Below are 26,351 nucleotides of genomic sequence, written 5' to 3'. Positions count from 1 at the left end.
CATAATATGTGCATACAGTAAGTTGTTAAACTAATTTACATTCATCGTAATCTTTCCAGACTAATATCGTATCACGCGACTTTAAAAATATACCTATTCATGAGGGGGGGGGGGTGTGTGTGTTTGTTATTACATTAATATAGAAAATTAAAGCTTTTAATTTACCATAAATTATTGTACTTCAGGCGGGCAGATGTTTTTATACAGCGATCATTAAAATGAGCGAATTCTATATAAATCTTAGTAAAACAAAAATGTTTTTAACTACTGATGGTCTCATTACTTTTATCGAATTTGCATCGTTTCTTTGACGTTGTATCTGTGTTGTGAAGAATTTTGACGGTACAATTAACTTTACCACTGCTAAGTTTTTGGTAGAATAGGGATTTCTGTAATACTATTATAACATTGGGAGCTGGTTTTTTCTGTTTAATCGAACTGGTTTCGATTAATCGCACGTTTCCCTTTTGTTTTCTAGGATTGACCTAGACAAATTACCGAATTTTTTGCACTCACTTTTAATTGTATAAATACTGCTTAGGGATTTATGTGTGTAAAAAATCAATCCTTTCAATAGCGTTCTTTAAAAGAAAACATTAAATTATTAGATTTGATTCCTCGGCACATTTAGGTATATCACTGGCAATATATTACGTGCTTTACTATGTATTGTTTTCCTCTATGACTATATGACTATTCGTAGTATCCATCGTTTATAAACTCAAATCGACAAAAAATTACGTAAGCACAATTATTTCAACGTACAAACCTTTTGCGAAGTGAACAGTTCACTTAAAAACTCACGACTAGAGTTTTTAGCAATATTTCTAAAGGAAGTGCGAGGAGAGTGGGATGGAGAAGTAGTGAATGGCGTGGAAGACTCCCGAATCAGATTCTTTGAAATACCTCCCCGCACCACTCATACTTCGCTATCTTAAACCTGGCGGTCGGAATATATCAGTTAATCTAGACTATACCACTTTACTGTCAGCATTAGATCAGCGCTACGGAATAGTTTTTATTGAAAGTGTCTACGGTTATTAGTTGAAATGTAGGGTACAGAACTTGTCATTGGCAAGTGGGGCATCATCTTTCACTTATTTATGTTGCTTTAAATTTACGTAGTCTATTTTTAAGTTTTTTTTACATTTTTATTCTCTTTATTATTTTTAATTGTTGCAAAAATACTCTTTCTCGGCAAGCAGTTGTGTTATTATACATATATCTCAATATTTGATGTAATTTTTTCAGCCTCCCTAAAATGTGGTTGTGGTGAAGTCTTTTCAAATAAAAATATAAGTTTTGGCACTTGACCTGTTATTTACAGTAGTTACTCAATTATATACTGTAGGTCCATATAGGTTCTTATAACTATAATTTCCATAATTTTTTAAAGTTCAACGCTTATTGCTCAAAGCCTTTCAAACAGCTAAATATTGTTCGTCTTTGCTATAGTTCTAAGATACATCAATAGAATGCGTGCTGTACACCAACAGCTGTAAGTGATTTTGTAGATAACAGCCTCTTCAGGAATTCACTGGAACTATACAAGTTATTTGTCGCTTGCTGTCGCCAGTTGCTGGGCTGGACTAGAAGTTGAGGTGTGGAATTGGTTTGTTTATCGTTGGTTTGGAGAAGTTAATTCGTAAAGTAAAATGTCGTTCTGATGTGATATTCGGTGCATTACCTTTTTTCTAAAAATATTAGATTTGTGTTTTTTGTGTGGTGATAACAAGTGAAGTTTTATGTGTTAGTTTTTAAGTGGTTGGAGCTACGTTGTTTAGCTTGGGAGGTGGACTTCTGAACGGAGGCTCTGTTGGATTATATACCACACTCACATTCCAAGGTATTATCTTTAAATATAAAAAATACATGACATTTGCAAGACATATTTTGTTTGATTCGTTTGAAATGCTCCCATTTGGTAAATATTTGTAACTTGATAAGATTGATGATTAGGCCACTTGTTATAGGTTGTCTAATTAAATAGATATAAAATATCTGTTCAATAGCAAATTCAAGTAGACAAGTTATATTTAAGCCTAATTCGTAAACTTCCTTTTATAAAATTAAAAAATGTAACCTAATGTTTGACTAAGGTATGATATATTTTTTAGAAATTGGGCTCAGATTGTAGGCTGTGTACAAAATCTAGATAAATTAAATTTAATAATTTCTAATATTTAAAACCTTACTAAATTTTGGTTATACATAATAATTAAAGTATTATTATCTATCTCTCGCGAGTGCTTTCGCAACCAGTGTTGGACAGTTGTAAAGGAGAATTAGAGAGCAATGAACTGTCTAGTGTAAACAAATCTGTAAGGCAAGTAGTGTTATGACTAGTGTTGGACAGTCGTTGGAGCGCAGTGTCGGATACTAAAATTTGTATTCTAAACATTGCCAAGATGTTATTGTTGTGTGTTAATAGACCCACAACAACCTGGGACGCAGATGTCGCAGTACCTATGATTAAAATTACTTGTCCTTTTTCACATTATATGTTAGCAGTTGCACAATTTCTAGTGCAACTTTACTTGCCAAAGTAAACACAGGCTTAGGATTTTCAAATCCAATGACTACAGCCAAAACCGTATTTTTTGTGATCTGAAATGTCTATTGTGGTAGGCCTATATCAATAACCAACCACGTTGGTATTAATTAAAGTATGAAATATTACTTGTCATAATGAGTCAACGATGGTTGTCAGTCATTCATGGTTCTTGGCTATTTACAATGGTATTCAAACATTCTCGATGACAAGATTTTCATGACTTGTGGTAATTTTGAATTCTCCAGTTAGTAGTGTTAGGTGAAGATCAATTTTAGGTTATCAACTATATTCTATTCATGTGCAGAATACCTTATAAATAAAAAATTCCGAAACAAAGTAACACTTTCACCTGTTCCTCCAAAAATATTTTTTTATATGTTCTGTTAATCTTAAAAGCATTTATTCCTCCAAACATTTTTTAATGTATACTGTTCATCCTATGTATTTATTAATTATAAAATATAATAAAATGTTATCGCTTGACTTGTAATCAGTTAATTTTTTTAATATCAATAATAGACGTTACCTAGATAGCAAATCGTTTTTTACTTTAGCACAGGCTTTACATTGAATAGCATAAATTGATCTAAATAAATAAATATTTTAGGTCATTAATATTCTCTATGAATAAAATAAAATATTGAAATATTGGCACAGTCCATGTAAGAAGTATAAAACCTTATCAACAATATACTCCGGTCATTCAAAACCTTACTAAATAATTATTATCATGTGTGTCCATTAATATTTTTAAGAATATCTTTTAAAGTGTTTACGGGTAGGGTACGATAAGCGGGCCCGGTTTTTTATATGTAGAAATTGGCAAATAATTGATATTACTCAATCATAACCATCGATATAATCAATCGATACTAATTAATTACTTTGAACAATTAACTTAAATAATCTATATCTACAGCTGTAAACACTTTCAAGTAATACACGTAAGGTAATATTTCAATTTTAAATACCTTTTTAAGTAACATTTGATTATTAAAAATAGCAGTCAATTTTAGAAAACTACACAACATTGCTTTGAAAGATGATAAGACATTTTTTCTGTGGCTTCAACATATAGGACTCGTACCGAAAAACCCATAATGTGAAATTTGTGGGAAAGAAACAAATGTAACTGTGAGAGGAGTAAGTATGGTCGTCTTCAGTTTTCCTAATTTTGGTTATAATAATTTGTTTGATCACTGTTAATATTAAATTCACATTTTAATTTAAAACATACCGGTATGTTTGTTGTTGCGGACTACAGACACTTTTATATCGATTGATAGTCTAGGATTTGAGATGCGAATATTAGGTATCGATGATTACATTCTTCGATATAAAAAACCGGGTCCGCTTACCGTACCCTACCCGTGTTCACTCCTAAGTACTTGTACTCCTTTAATACTCAGTTTGTGTTGAGGCTGTGCTGAATAAAATGCTTTGTAAGTATGGACGTGGCTTATTGCACAATTTGAAACAAATGAGTTGTTGTTTTACTTATGAAATACGTTCTAAAATGTCCATATATAGGACTTAAATTGTAAAAATTTGAGGGTTTAAGAAATATTTGTAAAATTTCCATTGCTCATTCATGCAGTTTTGTTATATTTTTTTACTTTGTGGCATTAGAAAGATTATTTGAAAGTTTAGGCTAAATCAAATTGACGTTGGTCCAGTTGTAATTCAGAATTACCCAGTCTGAATAGATAAAACAGATCAAGATATTTACATCGTTTTTTTCTAAGACATGTCCAATGTATTTAGGTACCCTTTTCAGTCTCAGCCCTAGTTTTGTATTAAAACAGGTTTAAATATTCTTTTCGTAAATGTGCCCACTTTGGTATGCTGATCTTGTTATTGAAATATTCATTCAAGTAGAGAAAGTGTCAGTGTCTTATATAGATTATGTTGATAACTGTTTTTCTGATTTCAAGAATAAATTGCATCCCTACAATGCTGCTTTTGTTGCTAAACTGTTGCTACCATTCGGATTTAAAAATTTGACAAGTTTCTACATAGTACAAGGTAGGGAGTACGCTAAACCATGTATCGCGTAATAGGCTTTCAAGTTTTCATCCAAAATTTTAAGCCTATAGCTCATTTTATTAGAGATATTTCTTGCGATCAGATTAGCAGATAGACTTCATACAGAAAAAATGTTTTCATATCCTTGACAGACAAAAAATAAATATTGTCAGCCTACTAAGTGTTAGCTTCAATGCCGGGCAGCCAAATTCCATGGTTTCACATGCACCATTATAGAACTCATTCTTGTCTATGTAGAACTGTTTCATTCAAAATTTACACTGAAAATGATCTTTATCAAGATATCTTGCCGCATGATACATTCACATTTTTGTTTATTGAGTTAGGTTTAAATAATAGCAGTGATTCAATAGTAAAAGATCTGGTGGGTTAGGGAGGTTGCTACAACATAAGAGTACACTGAAATCAGTTCTTAACATCAACTTTGAATATTGATTTTCCAATCTATTGTTTTTCTTTTTACTCTCTGAATAAAAATGTCAAAATAGCACAATTATGTTAAAATCACATATGATTGTGCTTATCTAATTTACAAATATATTTATTCCGCTATTTTCTTGTTGCCGTCATGGTTGCCCAAATATCAATGTAGTAGTATTTGCTAATACTCAACCAAATCCAATGGAGTGACGTGCTCCATCATTGAACTCAGTGTTGCTAATAGATGAAGCTTCATGTAAAATTTTAAACCTATATATCAGTTTGTTTTCGAGATATTGTGCGGACTGACAGACATGCAGACAAATAAAATTTTTTCAGTCCCACGAGTGATAGGCTTCACTAATGCTCAGCCACTATACAAATCCCTAATGAATGAAGCCAATTTGTAAATGTAATTGATTAATAAATTTATTTAGAATTTCATTGTGGTAGAAATTGTTAGCTGCAACAAATTTTGTGTGTTTCGTGTACACGCTGTGGGAGTCAACCATGGCACGGAACATGTAAAGTGTCATAAATCGCAGCAAAGGGTCATATATCACAGCCAGCACGGCACTTTGGTCTGAACAACCATTTAGTTATGAAAGTGTTGCTTCGCCTGTATTAGTTTCGCTTGCTATCAACACAACACACTGTAAAAGTATCCGATTTAGTCATTATATTTGATACCTTAAGTAGTAACTTGAAACAGATGTTTATAGTGTTACCAAAAAAATGATCATTGTTTATCAGAAAGTATTTTTTTAAATTTGTATGTTAGGATTGATTGCAACTTAATGTATTTAGACCCAGTATACGTATCACTGAAAGCTTATCCTGTGGTAAAAACTATTTTATTAACATTTAAATATTTTTTTATAAAAAGGCCACAAAATGACCGAAAATTATGAGTGAGCAACTGTTATATTTTTCATTTTATGTATTATAAGAATGATTTTGCCTTCTAACTTATATATATACATATTTAAATAAAGATTGATTGTATAAGACTGTGACTGTGACTGCAATATTCATGTCTTTAGTACATTTCACATAAATTAACACAGTGGACCTTAATATAAATGTATAGCAAGACAACAAAAATGAACATTGTGAATACAGTAAGCACATTATATCACATTTAGCAAAGTTCATATGACTTTATAGTTCAATACTAAACTTTAATGGAATAATTTTTCATTGATTACCAGTAGTACCACTTAGTTTTTCAGTATTATTTAGTATATCAGTGTACCTCATACGTAAATGTGTCAGACACTCTATTTGTGCTGCTTCTTCATGCATGGGAGATCCACAGCCATTAAGCTGCGATCTCTTCCTCATTTGCTACCTGTATTTCGCAATCACCAACATTTTTGGCATTTTTACTAGACTTTTGTATATTTTATAGATTACCATTTAAACAATTTTCCCTGAATAGTTCAAGCCGTTCTTGTCAAGTGTGTGTTCTAAATAAGGTGACCAAACTAGCCAGAAAATTTTGCCAGGGTATGATATTCTTTTGTACACTGGTCGTGATGGAATATGGAGTTTATGGAGCTTCGGTGAAATGGGTTGGGAGGTCTTTGAGAGCCCATCATTTGCTCTCTATAGAGTCATGCGGTAAAAATAAATAAATAAATAAATATATATATATATATATATATACTTGCGAAGCAGCTGAAATGTGGATGTGATGTGAGTGATATCGGATAACTAAAACAATTTAAAGGGGGAAAAAGAAAAATCATGGTCAACTATAAAGAGAGATTTTGAAGGAAGATACATTGATAGTTTCTAACTGGTCGGTTACATTATCAGACACAATAACTTCATTGATTAGTAAATAACATCTTTGAAGGTGGTACAAAGTACTAGGTCAACAGGCAGGTTTAGGAAGTCTTGATTTCTAAGACCCAATGAAATGTAGATTGTATGGAGATGAAGACTTTGGTAATGGACAGAGATACAACAACATTAAGCATTTAGATATTTTTAATTATCTTAATTAAGAGACTAAAATTTAAACCAAATATATTGGAGAGCAAATCCTAATAAGCACCTTCGGGTAAGTTAAGTAGCGAAATGGAAATTGTCTAGATAGCATTGCATAAAGACATTTTTATAAGTAAAATATTAATTGGTTCTAATATACTGTTTTAATGTAATGTTGATATATTGAGGAATAACTGCAATATACTGAATTGATAACTGGAACTGTGGTAAATTTTCAAACTATAGACACTTGGAAAGAAGTATCCTGGGTGAAGTCTGAAAATGTTGAATCAAAATATATAAAGCAAACAGTTAAATAACAGTGTGAGCTGGTTAATCTGTAGAGATAAAACTACCAAAACAAGGCACTGACACAAAGAATAAAGCAGTGATGTTTTTAAAGCAAGATAAGTGATTGATTTGAAGCTAAAAATGTAGGTCGAGTAATATTGTGAGCGTAGCCTGTATTCTATGGGCGATGCCTCTGTCCCTGCAACGTATACATACCATGGGAATAGAGAATGAGTCATTGGCGCCTGGTTGATTTATAGCCAAGGCCGTGTGTTATCGTGGAGCCTTGTGTTATCATTTACCTCCACCCCCCCCCCCCCACTCACACACACTCGCGCCTCACAATGGTTCCTTCTTCTCCAGTGGAGGGGCCGACGAGTGCAATACTCAGCGCACTAAACTCGGGCAAGGAACGGATTAGAAGTTGTTCATTCTCTCTTTCGTCAAATCTCAGTGCGTAGTGTAGCGGGTACAACGGTTATCGCAAGATAACCAGGTCAAGCAACGTCGAGCGTGGCTGCTGCTTGGATGGGTGACCGCTGAGCGATCCTGTCCTTGCAAGCAGCCCGCCTGCACGGCTGTTGGTGGTGGTTCGGAAGTCACCTTTAAGCCGTTGGCCCCCAGGTTAAGTGTTAGAGTGGGCCTCTTAGCCCTAACTTCGCCTGGTAAAATAAGACATCTTTACTTTACTTTTCGTGGTTACTATTAGGCAGGTAATTAAATTGTCTAAAACAGTATTTATTGATCCTTAAAATATCGTTCCCAAATGTCGGCGTCGTTGGTTTTAGTAAGGTACCGATTTTCAAGTCTCGGACGATTATGAGCGTATGTAAAGAAGGCGCTCAAGCACCCCCTCCTACCGAAATTTTAAAAGATACCCGTTAATATTACGCCCAGAAATTGTCTTTAAACACATTTATGTGGACATAAACATCAACATTTGGGGGGGGGGGATTTCCGCCGAGCCCTCGTTTTTTAGGGTATTTTATATCCCTTAAACCTCAGTGTGTCTACCCCTCAGAAATAATTTTCTATGTGCACCACTGTTGTGAGGTTGACAGTTTAAGTCACACAAGATAAAGGCCATGATGATATCATGCTAGATGTCCATTAGAAGAGAGGAAGCAAGAGCAGTGAGACTTGCAATGCGTCATCGACATGCTGAGCATGCAGAGGATGATGTTCGTGTACGACATATTAATCCTTTAGCAACACATGGTACAATAAAATTTGATATATTTACTTTTTTATCCTGTAGGAGTGATAAAACAAGATTGAAATAAAGCGTTTATCATAATTGATTTTTGACCTGAATTGTTTATTTAGTAAGGCAGTTGAAAAATTATAAACACTTAAAATTTATCAACTTTGGCATAGAAGCCCTTGACACGGCCGTGTCCTTGTACAGCGCGGACGAGTGCAGTCAGCGTGAAGTGACCGGACCGTGCTGTCTGACCATCGTTGTTGTGGTAAAGCGCCCAACGTCTAGAAGTACTAGACACGGCCGTGTCCTTGTACAGCGCGGACGAGTGCAGTCAGCGTGAAGTGACCGGACCGGGCTGTCTGACCATCGTTGTTGTGGTAAAGCGCCCAACGTCTAGAAGTACTAGACACGGCCGTGTCCTTGTACAGCGCGGACGAGTGCAGTCAACGTGAAATGACCGGACCGGGCTGTCTGACCATCGTTGTTGTGGTAAAGCGCCCAACGTCTAGAAGTACTAGACACGGCCGTGTCCTTGTACAGCGCGGACGAGTGCAGTCAGCGTGAAGTGACCGGACCGGGCTGTCTGACCATCGTTGTTGTGGTAAAGCGCCCAACGTCTAGAAGTACTAGACACGGCCGTGTCCTTGTACAGCGCGGACGAGTGCAGTCAGCGTGAAGTGACCGGACCGGGCTGTCTGACCATCGTTGTTGTGGTAAAGCGCCCAACGTCTAGAAGTACTAGACACGGCCGTGTCCTTGTACAGCGCGGACGAGTGCAGTCAACGTGAAGTGACCGGTCCGGGCTGTCTGACCGTCGTTGTTGTGGTAAAGCGCCCAACGTCTAGAAGTACTAGACACGGCCGTGTCCTTGTACAGCGCGGACGAGTGCAGTCAGCGTGAAGTGACCGGACCCGGGCTGTCTGACCATCGTTGTTGTGGTAAAGCGCCCAACGTCTAGAAGTACTAGACACGGCCGTGTCCTTGTACAGCGCGGACGAGTGCAGTCAACGTGAAGTGACCGGACCGGGCTGTCTGACCATCGTTGTTGTGGTAAAGCGCCCAACGTCTAGAAGTACTAGACACGGCCGTGTCCTTGTACAGCGCGGACGAGTGCAGTCAACGTGAAGTGACCGACCGGGCTCTCTGACCATCGTTGGTTGTGGTAAAGCGCCCAACGTCTAGAAGTACTAGACACGGCCGTGTCCTTGTACAGCGCGGACGAGTGCAGTCAGCGTGAAGTGACCGGACCGGGCTGTCCGACCATCGTTGTTGTGGTAAAGCGCCCAAGGTCTAGAAGTACTAGACACGGCCGTGTCCTTGTACAGCGCGGACGAGTGCAGTCAGCGTGAAGTGACCGGACCGGGCTGTCTGACCATCGTTGTTGTGGTAAAGCGCCCAACGTCTAGAAGTACTAGACACGGCCGTGTCCTTGTACAGCGCGGACGAGTGCAGTCAACGTGAAGTGACCGGACCGGGCTGTCTGACCATCGATGTTGTGGTAAAGCGCCCAACGTCTAGAAGTACTAGACACGGCCGTGTCCTTGTACAGCGCGGACGAGTGCAGTCAACGTGAAGTGACCGGACCGGGCTGTCTGACCATCGTTGTTGTGGTAAAGCGCCCAACGTCTAGAAGTACTACTAGACACGGCCGTGTCCTTGTACAGCGCGGACGAGTGCAGTCAGCGTGAAGTGACCGGACCGGGCTGTCTGACCATCGATGCATATCTTAAACATGCCAACTTGCTGAACCGACTGGCAAACAATAGGGCCTGACTCTCACGGTTGTGTAGTTGTGCCGGAGAAACTGAAACTGTCTAATACTTTCATCCGCTGTAAAATAGTCAATAAAACTTTCTATCGTAATACACGCATCCTACCGTCGAGCGGCATCAGGATGAAGCAAGTAAACTACTCCATGTATAAAAATGTGAAGTCTTTCCACAAATACCTCACTATTAAGGATGTTTAATACGTGTTGTGCACATTCCACCTATTTCAGAATGTTTGAATTCACCTCGGAACCACCCAAAACTCCTTCGGGATCCGAATTAATCTATAAACCTTTTTGGACGGGAACTGGATGTACTGGGAAAAAGTAATGGCAAGGGGACAACTTTCATCAGATTGCATAGTTTCAGATAATAAAGGAAACAACTGGTCGATACAAGCACCGCCATTATCATTGTCTGTTGTTTCTTTTGTGATTAATATTTGTACAAACGATTAAATCACTTACTGTTATTTATTAAACATGCCATCATATTGCATAACATCACACAGTTAAATTACGGGGATTTCGTTGCCTTCGTCAGAATTCACGTACATTCTACCCAAATTAAGAATTTACCAACGTTTAAGTCAAATACAGCAGTAACTCTGGGAAGATATGTGGGCATGTCTCATATTAAAGGTGTGAACAGTATCCATTCATCGCCTTTTAGTTTTTTTTTTTCAAAATTTGTGTTGGTTATTCATGTAAAGATTTCCTAACCTTTTTCGATTTTCAAATTTAGATAGATACGCTTTATAAAAAACTCAAAAGCATTTGGGTGTGTATTGATATTTTCTGTAGAAAAGACGTCTTCCATTTATTATACGACCAAATATATGGACGCAAAATTAATTGTTCCTCTGGGGCAAAAGTTTGTCGTTTCCCCAAAACTGGTTCTTAATAATTAACTAATTACAGAGGAACTTGGCTAGGATTAATTATCGCGTCAAATACTCAGGCGCCAGATTTGGGTTATATCTTTCGATCGCATAATTGAAGACTTACTGATAAAATTTAGATTTTAATATTTCCAGGAATTGTGTTTTAGAATAAGGCGAGATATAACAAAAACGTTCCGTTGATCAACCTCTTGACATTTCCAATGTAGTCTTGGAGCTGTTATTGTGGGTGGGGCGGTGGGGGGAAGGGGTGGAAGGAGGATGAGCAGATGAGAAATGGTGATGAGTTGCTCTATCTGGGGCAATGGCGTCATCTTATAGAGACCAGCCGTCGGATTGTGGCCTTGAGCTCAGCTGTGACAATGTCTCCACTTCCGGTCCGAGATGTACTGTGAGCGTGTTTCCGGTAGTACGTTGCCAGTGGTTGGCAGCCGCCGAGCGCTTGGCACTCTCTAATACTCTCTTGTACTTGTAACCTTTAGCCCCCCCCCTCTCTGCACACCCGTCCAGCTGATTCACGTTGATTCCCGTCCTCGCAGTTTTGACACCGTAGCAAGACGAGATATTCTAGAAATCGCAATAAGACGTCGTATTTTACAATAGGCTTTGCCGAGGTTCCCTGGAAAATTTTAAGTCTACAGCTCATTTCGTTATTGACAGATACAACGACAGGCAGCAATCATACCGGAAACAAATTTTTACACGTTTTTACAAAAGATAAATTGTGTCAGCGTACTAAGTGATAAAATTCAACGACGACGCTCAGTTGAATTCAGTTGTTGGCCGTTCATAGAACTCATTCTTGTCTGTATAGAAACAGAAGTGTACACACCAAGTCACCGTAAAATTATGTTAGATGTTTTGGGATAATTAGACTACGAGTGTATTGAGTTTGTTTACAGATGTAGTTATCCTTCTATTTTGCCATCATGGTTTTCTAAGAGATCAATGTAAAAATATTCACTAACGCTCAGCCAAATCCCATGGAGGTGACATGCATCATGATCGAATTCAGTGTTCCTAATATAGAAATGAAGCTTCTTGCACAATGTTAAGTCTACAGATCTGTTCGTTTTTTAGATGTCCTTCTAAGAAAAAGACAGACAGAAATTTATTTTTTTCATCCCAACGAGTAATAATTGGCTAACGCACAGCCAATATTCGTTTCAAAAACTCAACTTTCTAAACAAGAGAAAAGTCCTATCTAGCAGATTCTACCCTCGGACCTTTCGTACCAAGATGGTGAACTGTGGTTGTTAGTTGTATTGGATTAACCTTTGACTAAACAACAATTTCCCGATTAAAAGAGTGTTTGGGAGGTTGTTATTCCTTCAAATTATAATATTTTAAATTAGTGACATCATTTTCTCGGATAATGGAATTTGTACGGATACCATAGTATTTTGTGTTACAAGTGATAAATTGTAGACTTTGTATTTCGGACATGTTTTGCTTACGATATTAACGAAACAAAATAGAGTCTTTAAGTGGTAGTTACTTTCACATGTAACTGACCTGGTCGGGGATAAAATTTCACAAATGTCACTGTAAATGCGTAGGCTACATCCGAATTTAGAAATTGTTTATTTTCTAAATTAAATAAGTTGTGTACATGCGTATCCAAACATACTATGTTCTTTTATTCTGTCAGTATTATTAAAATAAGTGCCTGCCCTTATTACAAAGCAATGAAGCGACATTTTTTAGCTCTCGCCTCCCGAATTCCTATCAGCTACATTTTTGTACGTAGTGGGTAAAGGTCCGATTCTGTCTGATTAATAGAATCGTTTGCTTCCCAGAATTTTTCGTCCACTGAGTAAAGTGCATTTGGTAATACTCTTCCCGATTTTTTTACTTTAAAAGTACTGGATTACAATGAATTTGATTTATTTCGGAAAAGTTCATCAATCTGACATCTATCTGATATGGGATATGGCTATGAAACGATGAAAATTCATATCCTGCACGATAGTACATGTTCTTCCAAGCACGTACGGACCAGGCAATATCGGTAGGTAAGTCAAATATTGACGATAACATCGTATTTCCGCTCGCAATGTAAATGATCTTTGAAAATATAAATCTCCACAACTATTGTACGGTCTAATTTAATTGGAAACGTCTGAGGAAACAGAATGTACTGAAGGAATCCAAGATGCCTGCACAGCCATAGCGTTGTAGTTGTCTTTCTCTTTAAAAAAATAATAAAAGAGAGACCGATCCCCTTTAAGCTTTATTTAGTCCTTCCTCAAGGGCCACTTGCCTCTGCGAAGGAAGGACTACTTTATCAAAAACCGTAAGGAGAAGTCCTACGGTTGCAGGCAGGATCCAAACCTGCGCTGTCCGACGTCTTAGACCGCTCGGCAACCTGCTGTTCATAAGTCAAGAAGGTACAGAGAGGTTCTAAGTATATTTCATCGAATAAATAAATACTGTTAAGAAATACTTGTTCCAAACTGCATTGGAAGGCTCTTGTTCTGCATGGAGATTTTTGAGAGGGTTTGACAGGAAAAACATGCAGATCGAGGAAATCTTTTTTTACCCTTTACATCAAACGTTAGTGTAGTGTGTTCAGATATAACTTGTATTATAATAGGTGTACCTCACTTATTTCGGAAATATCGAATAAAACCTACTAAAAGTGTCTTTAAGTTGTAGCCTAAGCTCGTAGTTTATCCCTATACAATTGTAAGTAAGATATTAACTAAATGACGACTGTTTCAGGTATGGCATGTCATGGCCGAGCCTCTGATAGTTTTGTAATCAGGTAAGATAACAAAGTACCTTACCTCACCACATAATTGTATGAATACTTCTCCTCCCTCCATAAAAGAAGCTTTTGGTGCATGCAGTTGGTATGCGCGAACCTGTATTGCACGTTTCATTAAAATGTTACTTTTATTCTTTGTATAAAATTTGGTCTTTGTGTTAGGTCAGTAATTCACCTGAGGAAGACAAAAGATTGCAGATCCCGAAACGTTTCATTTAACGAACGGTCAAAATCCACAGTATAGTTACCTCCCAGTATGTCCTTGATAATATGTTCGAACTTTCTTGCATGATTTCGACGAATGAAGGGGAAAACTTATCTAAAGGGCAGGTCAGTTTTGTTCGACATGTATTAAACACGTTATGTATTAGACGCCATCACTTTGGCAAAGCTCGCACTATTGTTCTACTCTAGGCCTAATTGTTCTCACTGCACTGTAGAGGCCAAGTCCGCTGTACTACACGGGCCACGATTTGGCAGCGGCACAAGATTGCTTCCGAAGTTCTATCTTATCCATACATAAGTTAATATGTGGTCGTAGCCTATCACGAGGTTCACAATGAGCCACTGAGTGCAAGGTACACACAGAGACGGTGTTTATTTAGACAGTGATGTCATTAAGTTCAATCATACTTCAAACTCCCCAGTGCTCGATTAAAATAGGCTAATAGCCAACAGCTGTACCAACACTGTAGTATTGTTTATCTTAATTTTCCATTTTTTTTTTTAGTGCTAACAGTAAAAAGTAATTGTTATTGGTTTTAAATTTATATAATTTCTGAAAATTAAATAACCAAAGTAAGAAAGATAATGCTCGGACGTAAAGAAATCAATCAAACAAAGAAGCATGCAAAACAATACGGTGTATTGTTTTTTTTATTGTTGAACATTCTTAGAATTGTAATTCTGCTATTCTTTATGCGCCACTGGCATGTTGGAGGATCTTATCAAACAGAATACAGAGAGTCGGTACAGTTCAAAGTTGACATTAATAATAAAAAGTGCTACGGTCACAGATAGGATTTGAACCTGCACTATCTCTAACTCGGACCCAACGTCTAACGTCTTAGACCGCTCGGCAACCGACTCTCCTCCATTGTCGAGGGGGATTTAGTTGAGACAATTTACCTCTACTGAAATGAACCATTTTTTCGCTCACGATTATAATGAAAAAATTTAGAAATTATATTATATCAATGTTAAATGAATCTCTTTCAGATTGTGTATTCCAGAGTATAGAGACAAGAATGTGGTTTTCTAAATCGAAAAGCCGTGCCTTCAATTTAAAATCAAGGTACTCAATAAGTATGGATCGCTATCTCATAACAAGGTACAATTCTTTAATAAAACGTGCCCCCTGGTGTTACAATAAATTAGCGAGAAGATATATAGAGTTCCTAGACTAATAAAACACTAGCAGTAACAACACAGTCGGATAGGCTGCTCCTGCTCTCTCTGTAGTAGACCGTCATTACGACAATTGTGTGTCTGGGATAGACGAGGGCGAGTTACTGGCAGTGACAACACAGTCGGGCAGGCTGCTACTGCTCTCTCTGTAGTAGACCGTCATTACGTCAGTTGTGTATCTGGGAGAGAGGAGGGCGAGTTACTAGCAGTGATAACACAGTCGGGCAGGCTGCTCCTACTCTCTCTGTAGTAGACCGTCATTACGTCAATGTGTATCTGGGAGAGAGGAGGGCGAGTTACTGGCAGTGACAACACAGTCGGGCAGGCTGCTCCTGCTCTCTCTGCAGTAGACCGTCATTACGTCAATGTGTGTCTGGGAGAGAGGAGGGCGAGTTACTGGCAGTGACAACACAGTCGGGCAGGCTGCTCCTGCTCTCTCTGTAGTAGACCGTCATTACGTCAATTGTGTGTCTGGGAGAGACGAGGGCGAGTTACTGGCAGTGACAACACAGTCGGGCAGGCTGCTCCTGCTCTCTCTGTAGTAGACCGTCATTACGTCAATTGTGTGTCTGGGAGAGAGGAGGGCGAGTTACTGGCAGTGACAACACAGTCGGGCAGGCTGCTCCTGCTCTCTCTGTAGTAGACCGTCATTACGTCAATTGTGTGTCTGGGAGAGAGGAGGGCGAGTTACTGGCAGTGACAACACAGTCGGGCAGGCTGCTCCTGCTCTCTCTGTAGTAGACCGTCATTACGTCAATTGTGTGTCTGGGAGAGAGGAGGGCGAGTTACTGGCAGTGACAACACAGTCGGGCAGGCTGCTCCTGCTCTCTCTGTAGTAGACCGTCATTACGTCAATTGTGTGTCTGGGAGAGAGGAGGGCGAGTTACTGGCAGTGACAACACAGTCGGGCAGGCTGCTCCTGCTCTCTCTGTAGTAGACCGTCATTACGTCAATGTGTGTCTGGGAGAGAGGAGGGCGAGTTACTGGCAGTGACAACACAGTCGGGCAGGCTGCTCCTGCTCTCTCTGCAGTAGACCGTCATTACGTCAATTGTGTGTCTGGGAGAGAGGAGGGCGAGTTACTGGCAGTGACAACACAGTCGGGCAGGCTGCTCCTGCTCTCTCTGTAGTAGACCGTCATTACGTCAATTGTGTGTCTGGGAGAGAGGAGGGTGAGTTAATTGGCCACTCCAGGGCTCTTCTGTCATTTGGCTCATTTGGGAAATAGCTGCGGTCCGGTTTGTTTACTTCCCAGATCGCGGCGTTTCGGTCTCGTGGTGGAGACAGTGGCGCCCTACCTCTGGTTTGGTGTTCAGTTGATCTTGTATCTAATTTATCGGAACCTTACTCAGTAATGTAATATTGTTTATTTCAGATATTTCTTTTAAGGGCACTCAATTAATTAGCTGGAACTGTACAGGGTGTTCCTTAACTTCTAGTTGTGCATTCTCCTAGACAATATATAATTTCTTTCAAGAGCAAATTCCTACCTTCGTTACTGTGGTCGTACATGAATTTAAAAGCCATTTTTTAAAGTATACCTTAGAAGCTAATGTTGGGAAATGTTACGAATTTGAATACATTGGGGAATATAAGTGTGCAAGAAAAACTATAAATCCGGTTCCTTGGCGTCTTTGGTTAATTTTGATTGAAGAAAACGTGCTTTTAATTTTTATTCCAATGTTTGCAACAAGAATATGAATGTTTATATTATACCTTTTTCTACTATTATGGCACGTTATTGCGGCTATTTGTGAAGTTGAAAGTTAACTCTCGAACATATAGAAACTATAGTCGGGTCGCGTAACAAGACTGTCAACAACAAGTAATAACAAGTAACAACAAGTAATAAGTATGAAGTATGAGAGTACTAATTGTAAGTCTATTAGTTAAACCGGGTAGTTTCAATGCAGTGACAGAAACATGATTTTTGTTTTCGATACATTTGGAGTTTCATAAAAAAAGTTTTAGTAACCAACGGTGTGTTTAATCAAAAGAAATAGTTTGATTTTGCCTTCACGAAAGTGCTCCTGGCTCCTGAGATGGGGTGTTTAGAAATACAATGACTCAGTCCTACTTGGAGGTAGGAATTTGATCATTGTTTGTGACTAGGGTGGATTGAAAACCGGTTTCACCCTTTAAAGGCGGGCAGACCGTCTGGGCGGTGGCGAAGGGATACGGGTTTGCATTGGAATCAGAATTTTAACATCCACAATCAAAACCAGAGTCTCCCCTTGGTTCGGAAACTGGATAAAACTGTAGAATCATTACATCGTTGTCATTAAATGGTAATTAGTAATATTTACAAAGAAAATGTCGATCTAATCTTGTAATAGGCTTTCATTTCATCCCAGTAGCTATACACTCACTATTCATTTATTTATCCGCTTAAACCACTTGGAGTACTCTGTAATGTAGGCATCTGAAATTGATAACTAAAATTGGTTTGATAAACAAGAGCCGTGGGTGGCGTCGACAGCTAGTATGTAGACTTCGTTCATGTCCACTAAAGCATGAGTTACATGGTTTCATGAGAAAGTAAGAGTCATTTTTAAATTACTTATTTTTATTTAGGCGCGTATGTGTTTATATTACTGTGTATAACCTTTTTGTTCAGTTATGTAAGTCTGATGATGCTTTCATTGAAAACGCCTGACTAATAACACATTAATATATTTTTTGGATTGTTTGATTTGAAAATAATAAAGAAGTATGTGCAGTAAGAAAAGAGCATCAATAATGTAAATAAAAACCTGTTATGACTTTATTTTAGTGCTTTATTTCCAGCTCGAATCGTTCATCTGGTATTGCCAATATCGCCTAGAGTCTGGAGTTTATTATTAGTTAAATGTTGGTTAAGATCAAGTAAATAACTTCAACTATTGCCGGTCAGATTCCGTTACGCCAGGAAGATTAACTTTTTCTAGGTAGCTAGACGAGTCTTTAAATCGCGTTCAGACCCTCTAGAATGTTGATGTGTTTTTTTTATTGGTGCTATCTCGAGGCCGGATGCTTCATTGTCATCCCGATAGGAACTGTGATTCTATAAGGAAACCGTTGGAAAACTAGACATTTTTTTGTTAGTTGTGTTTCAAAAATGGTAAACATCGTTTTTCTTGATTCGTGTTTCTATTTTAATTATCACAGTTTTTGGGACAACTGAAGTACATTGGCGATTAACGTAAACCGCCTGTATAGATGGCCATCTTTTTTTACTCACTAACAACAATGTTAAACTTGACAAATGTTCACTGAAGGAGGAGCTCTTCTTATTGGAATACACTATTTTCTAATAATTGATGAAAGAAAAGTCACAATTATCCAATAAGTTTATTTTTATACACGAGGCCTTTCAACACCAAAGATGCGAAATTTCAATTTGAATAATATAAATATTTTACTTTTCAAAATAGTTATCAGCTGAATAAATCTTAATACAATATTTGTTTAATTTCAAGGAAAATAACATAAATATTAATATGTGTATAAAAGTTTGAGTCAAAAATATTTTTTTTTTTTATTTTAAAGGAAGGGTGAATTTTGAATCGGTCCAAAATCAAAAAATAAAAATAAAAAATTCTTTATTGTGTAGTATGACAATTTTTACAATAATTGTATTACACTCGTCAGAAAAATATGGTTTAAGTTGCATATCTAAATAAAACAATATTTCTCAAACTGTTCACAATTTCTGTAGCCACTTTTAAATTACTAATCGGAAAAAACTCACTAACCGAGTAAAAAGCTTTCTGTATGAGATAGTTATATAATAATTTTTTGAATTTTGTAGGATTATTTTCCATTGTAATATTTTGCGGTAGCCTGTTATATAATTTTGGCCCCATATTCTGGGGAAGTGAGGCACTAAGCTGAAGTCGGTGGGGAACTTGCCTATGTTGAGCGCTCTTTAAATCATTGTTTAATATTTTAGCTTTATGTTTTTTATGTATATTGTTTCACACTTGACGATGGCATCTTTGATGTTGAAAGGCCTCGTGTATAAAAATAAAATTATCGGATAATTGTAACTTTTCTTTCACCCATTATTAGAAAATATTGACAAATTTTGTTGACCTTTTTAGTTTTAATACTATGGTAGATACCTTATTTTAAAGATAAAATTACTATGGCTCCAAACGCTTTTAAGTAATTTCGATATTTTTAATTGCTAATGCAGAAAAACGTTCATTATTTCACACTTTTTTTACTTCATCGTTAAAATATTTAAAAAAAGTATGAACTTAACAAGAAAACCTAATAAGCGTTTGGATGCGTATTCATAGCGTCTTTAACATGATACGTCTCACATGATTCTACGACAAAAATAAGAACGTGAAAGTTTGACCTTGACAAAACTCAAGGTCGTTTCACTAGAGCCTGCTCTCAACATGGTAATGTTAGTTGCGTCACGAAATCAAATCGTGGATTCATCCGGCGAGAGTAATTTAAAATTTACCAGATTTTGTTCGTTGACAGTATTTTAAAACGGATTGAAGTGATTTATAACGGTTTAGCTGTTCGGTCTCTCACTGGTGAGAATGACGAATGACGACGCAGATAGGCGTGAAGTGGATGTGAGAGGGTGGAATGTGGGGGCGGCGCTAACAGGATTGTCCCCTGATAGCCTCTAGTGCTTCTGTACGAGGACGAGCGACTGTCAGTACGGCTATGGCTTCGTGCTTCGCCGTACAGCGGTACAATTGGGCTCAATGACGAATCTCGACACTCGATGTAAGGTGGTGGTATAGATTTTCGGTAGAGTAACATTTTTTTAAATATAATAGTCACAATCCTTAAAGATACCCTTCCTGAAGACAGAAAAAGAGCGAAAAACAGTTTGGATCACTTCACGAGAAATTATAGACATTTGAAGTAGTCATTTTGGGTCTTTTTATAATCAGGCCCATTGGAAAACGTCTGATGATAAGGATTTCAAATTTTGTAAAAAGTATGTGAATTGATTGAATTTGGGATTGACATATTTGTTGATTTGAAACAAAAATGGCCTTAATTGTTCCATTATGTTTAAAATGTTACGGAAAATATTAATTTTATATATTTTGAAGTTTGGGTTCAGGAGGATTGAGAGAGAGAGATGAGCAGGTGGAACAGATAACTAATTCCCAGTACTTGGAGTGGAGGGGGAAAGGTTAGCGGGTTGCTTATCGCAGGAAAGGTATAAAAAAAAAAAAAAAAAAAAAAAAAAAAAAAAAAAAAAAAAAAAAAAAAAAAAAAAAAAAAAAAAAAACTGGGAAAAGTGTTGCTCATGCGATCTAGGACAACCTTAAGGTTAATTTGCGTTACGGTCTTCACCTTGTCGATTGTGCCATTAAATAATTATTTCTCGTGTCAGCCCTCACATATGAACGAATTTTAACAGTTACAGGCCTAATAAATAGCAGTGCCTAAGAGCAGGGATCTAATTGGTAGTGCTTTTAAGTCAAGTCGTAAGGTCAAGTTGTAAGATGAACGTAAATATAGAATACAGGAACTAAATTCATTTGATTGTAATATAATGGTAGTACAACACTCGGTACCATTGTGTTGGAACATACAAAGACGTAAGTAAATATAGAATGATAAAAAGCAATATAATTTTAATGTTATCGTACAAACACATCAGTGGTGATGGTGTGAAATATTCACACTGCCTACATGAGACGCTGCTGCATACCAAGTATTTTAAGGCGAATATCATTGAAGAGTGAGTGAGTTAATGTCCAGTTGACAACTGTTGTTGACAAACTGTTGTTAGATGGTGCCAAAGACAACCAAGTCGTTATAGTTTTATGTGTAGTAATAATCACGGGTTTATTGGTTGTCGTTGAATTCCGGTTTCCGACGCCAAATTCCTCCACCTTGCCAACTAGGGTGTTTCCATAACCTTTTGAGTTCATCGAGAGGTTTAGACCGGTTGTCGTAGGTGTTTGTGTTCATCCTCAAGATGCAGCATTCAAATAGATGGGTAGAAGACCAGAACAATTTTACCTTGGTCCTAGTTATACAGGGTGGGACAGTCTACGTGTGGTCCAATTTTGAAATCTACATGAGTAATTATGTTTTTTTTTTCCTTTTTAAACAGTAACAGATAGGCAAATATTTAAAATACAACAATAGTTTCTTTTATAGAAAAATTTAATTTATACACAATTTATTTGTACATAGGTATTTAAGAATTTTGAGTGTTATGCTTTTTTTAATCTTCAAGTTTGAGCATTTTTAAATTTTGAAAACGAAATAAAAAGACTACCACGCTTTTACTTAAAAAATAGCTCAATTATAAGCTTGGGAAATAAATTTGGTGCTGTTCCATATTTAGTTAGGCTAAAACAGTGCTTAACTTCAAAGGCTTATTTGAAACGCAATGGTAGTCTACATCCTATAAATACGGAAAAAGGTAATTAACTTTTGTTTACGACAAATTGCTCAGTTTAAATAGACATTTAAATCGATGTATCACAAAACCCTTGTTCACATTTGAAAATTCCTCAAAAAGCATCCCTCCCTCCCTAAATTGGATCCTTTTGGAACATTTTACGATTTTGAAAATGATTTTACTGGATTCTCTGTGGTCAGATTGGAGAGTAATGAGAAAGAAGAGGTGCTAAAGTTAGTGCGACAGCTATACATACCGTACGAGTCATAATTCATATATGCACAGATGAGGTCTGTCTGGTTTACCCAGAATGCATCTGGCGTAATCCAGATGAAGAGGTGTTCCTATTGTTTCATCAGGTGCACATTTGCAGGGTAGGTGTCTCTTATGTCGAAACGATGTATGAAATTTGGACTGAACGTCTTCCTCGCCGGGCGTTTTTGGATCTTCAGACGGCGTGGACTGCAAATTCCAGGAGTCCAGTCAGATTCCAGACGCTGCACTTAGTAGAAAGTGAACTGTAGCCAAACTCAACATTCGCATTGGATCAACCCTTCCCAGCCTAGCCGTGTTAGTGTAGAAATCAATAATAGCAGCGATTGCTGTGCTATTGCCCCTTTCGCTTTCAAGGGTCGCCGCATCACAATATTGATGTGGTCGGCACAAGGTTGGCCAACTCGCGAACAGCAAAACAATAGCGGATCCCACACAATAATAATAACACGTTCGCATAACAATTACATTAACATACGCACCATCAAGTGGGCGGTGTCGTGATAGGGCAGTGGAGATAGCGGGGACCCCTGCGCGCCGCCACATTGTCAAATCTCACGGAAAATTTGAAGCACTAAATTTCTGTTTCCTACGATAATTTTAAAACAAATGGTGCAGTAAACATTCTTAATTCCCAATGTTACAGGCAAACATGTATTGGGATACAAATTTACAACAAATATAAAAATGAGTTGAAAATTTATATAAAATAAAACAGTGATATAAAAAAATGTGTTCAACAAAAAAAAAGAAAGAGCAAATTTGAAGAAGTTTAGCAACACATAAGATACATTACAGAATCAGCTCCGCAATTCGGATTAAATCAAGGCAACCTTAAGGTCTACATCTAAAATATAAATGATCGTACTCTATTTTCTTCATATAATATAAAATGCATATAATATATGAATGTGGTGACATTTATAAAGGTTATACTGAAGAAGTATTTTCCAGTTCAGGAAGCCCCGTAACGCTTTGGACAAAGTTATATAACATTATTGCCAAGGTCAAGATAAACCCATTACACCATACAAACGTGGGTGTTGGTTATATAGTTTCCCGTATGTCTGCTTGTATGTGTTTATTTACAAAATAATGAATATGTTAAAATCTAGTAAACTAAATGTTATTTACCAAACAGTTGTGGGACACCCTTTAATTTTGTTCCATATCTATGGATGACGATAATTGTGTATCAATGAAATTTCTGTGCTACATTACCTCGAGCCTTTGCAACCAGCCCGCGAGAATGTTTATATGATATGTTGTCTTATCCATGAAAAATGTAATGCCAAATTGCCCAGCTGTCCCCTTTGCAGCCATATATTCTGATAATCAGTCGATTGGCGTTCTCAATACTGTCAGTCCGATTGACATTCTCAATACTTACAGAATGATTGAAATTCTCAATACTTACAGAATGATTGAAATTCTCAATACTGACAGTCCGATTGACATTCTCAATACTGTCAGTCCGATTGACATTCTCAATACTTATAGAATGATTGAAATTCTCAATACTGACTGTCCGATTGACATTCTCAATACTGTCAGTCCGATTGACATTCTCAATACTTACAGAATGATTGAAATTCTCAATACTTACAGAATGATTGAAATTCTCAATACTGACAGTCCGATTGACATTCTCAATACTGTCAGTCCGATTGACATTCTCAATACTTATAGAATGATTGAAATTCTCAATACTGACAGTCCGGTTGCCATTCTCAATACTTACAGAATGATCGAAATTCTCAATACTGACAGTCCGATTGATATTCTCAATACTTACAGAATGATTGAAATTCTCAATACTGTCAGTCCGAGTGACATTCTCAATACTTACAGAATGATTGAAATTCTCAATACTGACTGTCCGATTGATAGTCGGAGCTATGAATATGGTATCTTTATTCCATTTTTATACTAATCTGTTGCTTTCTTTGTCTATGTTGACAATTTGTAAAGTTTTTTTTATCATCCCTGGACAGAATTATGGGATCTTTCCAAGTTCTTTTGATTAGCTGAATTCTGTTGCCTGTCCAGTTTTGTGACTATGTTCTGATATACGAGCTAATTTGTATGTGATTTTTTTGTTTTGTTTGAGTTGCTATTGGCGCAGTGTAGCGGGTAGGGCGGTTATCGCAAGATAACCGGATCAAGCAGCGACGAGCGTGGCTGCTGCTTGGATGGATGGCCGTTGAGCGATCCTGTCCTTGCAAGTAGACCGCTTGCCCGGTCATTGGTGGTGGTTCGGAAGTCACCTTTAAGCCGGTGGTCCCCAGGATGAGTGTTAGAGAGGGCTTATCAGAGGTGTGATAAGATAAGAGATTTTTCACTATTACTTATAGTTTGCCTATCGCTGATTAGTTGAGCTTCAACTCCCCACCCCTCCCCGAACTTTTATTTATAAGCGCACTACTCTATGTTGACACAACAATGTTTTGGCACGGTATGATCCGAAAGACAGTTACATGAAACTGGACACTACATTTTATAGGATGTATAAGTAATTAAGAGTGTACCGGTTATGAATCCATACTGTCTCAGCGAACGGCGTGTGCTGCTCGCGTAGCGGAGTGGGACGAGCGAGCGCCTAGCTAGTATCGGCAGTGTACATATGATAACGTGACAGAAGCGGCGGTGTGATGTTTGCGGACGCTATTATCGGGTAGCCGCGAACGCAACATCTCAGCTGGCTGGCTCCTGTAGTTCTGCTGTACTGACTATCGATGTTGTACTGCCTCGCCTCTTCTAGAAGTATGCCGTGCCGGTTGTCGGGAGAAATCTACGTTCGTCCTTGGAGGACTCTGTGAAATGTTCAAGCCGGGAATTCCAGGCTAGCAATGCGTCTGCTGCCTGCGCTCGCGTTATTCCTCTTTTCCGTCCGTGGTGGTGGGGGGGGGGGGGAGTAATCCATTTTGTAATCCCCATTTAAAGACGTTTTGAAGAATATACTTTTGAAATCGTCCTTTTTTATATTGGTCGACTGTATCCGATATGTGTGATTGCTGAGTCAACACTAAATTACTTCCACTAATTTTGAATACTTTCTTACTGGAATACTGCATCTTTGATCAGACTAGCTGAATAGATTGCGTCATTCTAGACTCCTCCGCCTAAACAGCCAAAAGACTCATCATGAGAGTATAATGATTTGGAGAGTAACCATGATTTAATTTGGGCTTCAAATACATTTTTCTCCAAACATTGAACGTCCTCAGGGACTTTGTAAACATCCTGAGTACCAACACTGGGAAACAGCCCCTTGTCTTACTAAGTCGGCAGTAGGGTAAGTTCCTTTTATGTACACCACGGAGATTGTAAGAGTGTGTGTCATCTCTAGATTGAAAATAATCTAAGTTCTCTCTTATATGAAGAGGCTCTGAAGAATGTATTGGCCGAAAACAGCCTGGATCCCAAGTCTCTCTGAAAAATTGGAGCACAGTGATCCTGATAACCAGTGGATAATTGTTGATGTGGTTCACTTCATGTCAGCTTTGGACCAAGAGTAAAGCTTAGTATCTTTACGTTAACTTCGTTTCAGGCTTCATGGCATACTTTTGGCTTTTCTTTACTAAGGCAAAGCTTATTTATAGAGAAAAACAGTCCACCGCCTCATCAAATACAAAATTCGCAACGCTGATGGATTCTTCTGGTGTTTTACCACTGCGAAAACATGTAGAGCCGTCCGAAAACAGCAAAACATCCACTCTCAGACCTAGATCATTTATTGGGATGAGAAAAATCGAACTATGTATAACGCTTGGACTTAGTACATGTTGTCGATGTGGAAAGTTGCACTTGGTCATGGGCACAGAGGAGTTTGAAATTTTTTTAAATTTTAGTAAAAAACGTTTGTAAATATATTTGGTGTGTTAGAATCGACATGTTGTTTCCAATGGAACTCAGCAAAATGATGCAACTTCCTTTCTTCCTTATCGTAATCCCGATCGCCATACACGATTCGATGTTGCAAACATGTTTCCAGTCCGCTGCATAAAATCACGCCAACCAAATAACGTCTACCGGCTGCACACAAAAGGGCGTTTCTATGGGTTACTTGTAAGTTCGGAAGGGGTTTATAGTGGTATAACAGTGGAGGTTTCGTAGAAAACGTCGATTTGGTGCCTTTTTGTAAAGAGCTGCTGTTAAGTATCGCTATGCTACTAGTGAGGCTGTTGCCGCAATGTCTTCATGGGCATTCATTTCGTCGCCAAACTATAACAAGCAGTCAAGGACGTCTTCCGCTCTTAAGAGCCGGATGTAGTGAAACGACCTTGAGTTTTTTTCCCCCATAAAGAACAATGACCTCATGCACTTTTACAACGTATCCTTATTTT

At 37.8% G+C, this 26,351-nt stretch overlaps 1 protein-coding gene across 6 annotated transcripts in view; it reads left to right on the top strand.

Annotated features, from left to right (window-relative positions):
* Positions 1-1,551: 1,551 nt before the first annotated feature.
* LOC124357894 (protein kinase C and casein kinase substrate in neurons protein 1) overlaps positions 1,552-26,351 on the top strand; it is a 153,251-nt gene continuing 128,451 nt past the window's right edge. For 3 of the 6 annotated variants that reach the window (XM_046810001.1, XM_046810003.1, XM_046810002.1), the window contains exon 1: positions 1,553-1,846. The gene's annotated coding sequence lies outside the window, so the exon portion shown is untranslated. Of the gene's footprint in view, positions 1,847-26,351 lie in introns of all 6 variants that reach the window. The other 3 variants (XM_046810005.1, XM_046809999.1, XM_046810004.1) reach the window with 2 other exon arrangements.

This window comes from Homalodisca vitripennis, chromosome 3 (genome assembly GCF_021130785.1).
Source record: "Homalodisca vitripennis isolate AUS2020 chromosome 3, UT_GWSS_2.1, whole genome shotgun sequence".
In the NCBI taxonomy this organism is placed as follows: domain Eukaryota; kingdom Metazoa; phylum Arthropoda; class Insecta; order Hemiptera; family Cicadellidae; genus Homalodisca; species Homalodisca vitripennis.
This window is presented reverse-complemented; position numbering and strand designations above follow the sequence as displayed.